This window comes from Tenrec ecaudatus, chromosome 5 (assembly GCF_050624435.1).
Source record: "Tenrec ecaudatus isolate mTenEca1 chromosome 5, mTenEca1.hap1, whole genome shotgun sequence".
Lineage (NCBI taxonomy): Eukaryota > Metazoa > Chordata > Mammalia > Afrosoricida > Tenrecidae > Tenrec > Tenrec ecaudatus.
This window is the reverse complement of record NC_134534.1, coordinates 114,988,503-114,993,754: the sequence shown is the minus strand read 5'-3', so window position 1 is coordinate 114,993,754 and position 5,252 is coordinate 114,988,503. Positions and strand designations below refer to the sequence as shown.

The 5,252-nt window shown below is 36.9% G+C and overlaps 1 pseudogene; it reads right to left on the bottom strand.

The window, feature by feature from the left end:
• Nucleotides 1-220: 220 nt before the first annotated feature.
• Nucleotides 221-1,364, bottom strand: LOC142448912 (nucleosome assembly protein 1-like 1; annotated as a pseudogene).
• Between the last annotated feature and the right edge of the window lie 3,888 nt (nucleotides 1,365-5,252).

Genomic DNA, 5,252 nt, shown 5'->3' with positions numbered 1-5,252 from the left:
AATCAAAATATGTAGAAATGAGCATGCTTGAGAAAATTTATGCCTTCAACATATCTTACAGAAAAATTAGAATTAAAATGATAAGTAGAACAAATTTGTCTTTAAAATCAGTTCATTTCCTTTAAAAAATTATGGAGTCTACAAAGAAAATACAAAAAATAAGGCTGTATGTTTAGCTTATGGCAAGGCAGGTTATCCTTAAGGCCACAGACCTCCTGCTTCACTGTTGCTTGCACTCAGCTGGGTTTTGATCCATCTTTACATGATAATCTGATCATTTTCCTCATCTCCTTCTTCCCCTTCTCATCTCCTTCTTCACTCTCTTCATCATAATCATCATCTTCTTCAATAGCTTCTCCAGTAAAGTATAACACTAATTTGGGGATTATACACTCACAGAAAAAGTGACCAACTTCAAAATCTGCAGCAAGGATAACAGCAGCAGCAGGGCATCATCACCCAAGTCTCCATTCTCAGGAACTTCAGAGGGGCAAGAAATTGAACGAAGATTCATTGGAAAGTGTTTTAGTCACAGTATGAACTGCTCCATATCCCATGTGGTTTTTCTTTTTCTTAATGGTTTTCAACGTGACATTTTTTCCTCTTTTTCACCAATCTATCTGGCATGACATACAACCCATGATTTCTAGTCCATCAAAAAAGAGATCAGAATCATCTGGTTCAGATCTCATCCAGTATGAGTCAACACTTCAATTGCGAAACTCATTGGGCTCAAAGTAAAACTCTAAGATAAACCTCATAGGCTGACTTGCATATGAGAACTTCACTTTAATATTTTCCATGCTTCAGAATAGGTTCATTGTGTTCCTGAATCATATCACTGAGCAAGTCAACATTTTAAAAAACAGTCAACCAAAATCTGGGCATTCCTTTGGGGTATTTTTTCCCCTTCATCCTTCTCATCCACAATGTTGGCCTTTTCTTTAGATCCTCTGCAATTTCATCCTCTTCATCTGGTTTCCACTCTTCCGTAGGTTCATAAATTGCATTGATGACCTCAAAATGCTTACCAAATAGAGGCTGATACGGAACAGCATATTTTCTTTCAAGATTGTGAACTTTCTCATAGAATTTGTTTCTTATTTGGGCACATTAACTTAAAGGTTTTAAGAGTATTCACTTATCTTTGAATTACCCTAGGCAAACTTCCAATGTATCATGTTTGTGTTTTTCCCAGTCCAAGTCTTTCTCGATGACCTACTGAATATGAGGATCTTGCATCATTGGAACAGTCAGCTTACAGTTTTTGATTTTTGTTTCTTTACCAGTTTATTCTTTTACTTCTTTAACATCATCCAAACCTTGATCAAATTCAGACAATCTTTGTTGTCAATATCTGCCATGTTTTAGGAACTAAAAATTATTGGTGGCTAGAAGGAGGAGCCAGGTGGTTGGAGCTGCCCAGGCAGTGACTCAGGGCATGACAGGAGGCAGCAGTAAGAGCAGGAGGTGCTGCTATGAGCAGATGGCCCTAAAAAACGCTTATATGTTTATTTTTTTAAATGTTTTTCTCCCTTTACTATTAGAAATATACTCTAAACAATTTTCTTTATTCACTGTAGCTAGATGGAAATATAGCCTAGGGAAAATATGATAGACGATAGCTGCCTACCAGTTCAAACTGAATAGAAAATTTAATTTTGCCTAATTGTTCTTCAAACAATTTTATTGGGATATAATTCACATATAATTCAATTCACTGACTTAAATACATTAAAAAGAGTTATAAAATCATCACTACAATCAATTTAAAATATTTTCTTGAGCAAATGTTTAAAAAGATTTTCTAGTTAGTTATCTCCCAAAACAGTCTAATAGGTTAATCTCCATATCTATTGTCAGGCAAATAGGAGAGATGCTTGAGAAATGTCTAAGACTATATATATTTTTGAGGGCACTGTGTTCAGTTGGAAAGGAAACAAATCATATTTTAAATCTCCGTGAGTTTGGTATTGATAGGAAAATAAATCTCCATGGTTAAAGGACAGGGCTAGGTGTATACATTGTAGTGTGAGTTTTTCTGAAAATAGACCCCAACACAAGGTTTTGGGTCCAAATGGTGTATTTTATTTTATAACATAATGAAAGAGGTGGGAAGAGAGACTGGAAGAAAGGAAAGTGACTAAAAGGTACTAGCATGAACAGGCTACATCAGGGAACATCGAGGGTGCAATTCTACTGGATGTTTTGTTTTCTAAGAAAAAATGTAACAGACTTTGTTTACTTGAAGATTTGTGTTACATTTCATGTAATGATGTCAACAAATTTCTACATAGCTAGTCTGAGGTTTATTAGATTATGACTCTGGATGAAGTCCACACAGTTTTTGAAATTAAGATGATTAAGTTTAAAGAAAGAAGATGGGGATCATTTTTAATGAAAAAAATCTCAACCTTACATTTGAGCTAGCAGCATAATTATGTTCCATCTCTACTGCTTTTGAAATAGTGAGAGACAACATTGGTTTAAATCTTTTTTTTTAGTCTTAGTTCCTACTCCTTTATTAAAATTAAAATATTTGATATAAGATGGAACAACATTTCCACCTGTGCACAGAGACTCTTCAAAAGAAAAGTTAGGTTTCTCTTATAAAGTTTTTATTTATTTATTTTTATTATTTGGGATATAATACACATATTATATCATTCCATATTTCAATCACGTCAAGCAGAATTTTACAGTTGCTATTATAATCAGTTTCCAAACATTCTTCTTCTACTTGAACTCCTTGAGATCATCTCCCTTTTGCCCCACCACCATTGAGCCTTGCCTCCCACTGAACCCCTTATTCTAGTTCCTATAGCTATTGGTTCATCAATCTTGGTTATCATATATTGAAAAACAGAAAAGCGTATAACACAACTTCAAGAGGCTGACTTCTTTTGACATAACACCTCCGGGATATACTTCAATATTAACATACAAAAGTTGAACAAAATAATACAAAACAAAGAGACCCAGAAAATTTTGGAAAACAGATCAGGTCTAGTTTTCATCATAGTGTGGATCTACTGATGAATCTTTAACTGTTAAAGTCAGATTTATGGCTTTGAATTTCTATAAACTTCTCTCCCACACCCTCTGTTTATGACCACTTTTCTCCCATCCCTCAATTTTAGATAAGGAGAGTTCTCTTGAGGCTTATTTCCTATATAGTTTCACAAGTCATGGGTTCCCACTGTCATCTATTGCCTTCTGCATGCCAAATTCTCACAATTTAGGCTTGGATATTGATCCCTCCTTCAGCTTCAGAATGTATAGATTCTAATCCCTCAGCAACTGATGATGGTTTGCTTCTTCCATGAGCACTTAGTTGACATCTTAATTAGATGGCTACTTGCTTTGAGACAAGCCTTTAAGATACCAGATGCTATTTTATCTGATAGTCAGACTCCATCTACATTCTTGGCCACATTTTGTTATAGCACCTTTATCCTCTGTGTTATGTAAATGGGGATGAGTATCAAGCAGGGCCATGATGTAAGACCTAATTGTTATTAAGTTGGAGTTAGGATTTAGTGTGAGCCCAAAACCTATTCATGGGTCTATGCTTTTTTTTTTTTAACTTTGCTGTAACTTGGAGTTAATACATATTAAATTGTTTCATATTTCAATCACTGTGTTAGTCTGAGTAGACTAGAGAAACAAATCCATGGAAACACATATGTGTATAAGTAAGAGATTTATATACAAGAGCAACTGAACATTGAGAAAGCATCTCAGCCCAGTCCAGATCAAGTCCAAAAGTCTGATATTAGCCCATATTTCTGATACCAATCTATAAAGTGCTCTTCAGAGTCACGAAACATGCAATGATGCTGAATTCAGAATATCACAGGCCAGTGGGTATGAAGTCTGGATCCAATGTCATTGGAAACATCTCAGGGCTGGCAGGGGTTTCACTGTGGCTTCTCCGGCTTCTGAGGTCTGGTTGTGCCCATGTGGCTTGTCTTCTGCAGTATCTCCCAGGGAGTAGCAGAAAGAGAGAGGTACCTTCTTCCTCCAAGGAGGAAGTACCAGATTCCCCAGAATTCTCAGGAGGTTATGCCCACAGAAGTTTCACTGGCTATCCCCATATCTACAGCCTGGACTTCACTCCTACACTCTTATTCCTTAAATTGACACCAGATTAGGTGACTCCCACAATCATGTCAAATAGAATTCTACAATTGTTTTCTTTTCTTAAAAATCACTTTATTGGGGTCTCATACAATTCTTATCACAATCCATATATACATCCATTGTGCAAAACACATTTGTACATTTGTTGCCATGATCACTCTCAAAACATTTGCTTTCTACTTGAGCCCTTGATGTCAGCACCTCATTTTACTTCCTCCCTGTCTGCTCTCCCTCTCTCATGAACCCTTTATAATTTATAAATTATTATTATTTCACTCTATCTTACACGGTCCGATGTCTCCTTTTATCCACTTTTCTGTTGTTCATCACCCAGGGAGGAGGTTATATGTAGATTCTTATAATTGGATCCGCCTTTCTACCCCACCTTTCCTCCACCATCCAGGTATCGCCACTCTCACCACTGGTACTGAAGGGATCATCTGTCCTGGATTCCCTGTGTTTCCAGTTCCTATCTGTACCAATGTACATACTCTGGTCTAGCTAGATTTTTAAGGTGGATTTGGGATCATGATAGTGGGGGGAGGAAGCTTTTAAGAACTAGAGGAAAATTGTATGTTTCATTGTTGCTACTCTGCACCCTGACTGGCTCCTCTCCTCCCTGCTACCTTTCTGTAAGCGGGTGTCCAATTGCCTAGAGAAGGAATTTGGGTCTCCGCTCTGCACTCCCCCTCATTTACAATGATATGACTTTTTGTTCTTTGATACCTGATCCTTTTGACACCTTGTGGTCACACAAGCTAGTGTACTTCTTCCATGTGGGCTTTGTTTCTTCTGAGCTAGATGGCCGTTTGTTTATCTTCAAGCCTTTAAGACTGCAGACGCTATATCTTTTGATAGCCGGGCACCATCATCTTTCTTCATCACAGTTGCATATGCACACATTTCTCTTCAGCGATTTTGTCAGTAAGGTGTGCATCATGGAATGCCAATTTAATAGAAGAAAGTGTTCTTGCATTGAGTAAGTACTTGAGTGGAGCTCCAATGTCCATCTGCTGCCTTAATACTAACCCTATACCTACATACCTGTAGATCTATTTTCCCACCATCCTATATAGATATATTTACATATGTACATGCCTGTATTTAAG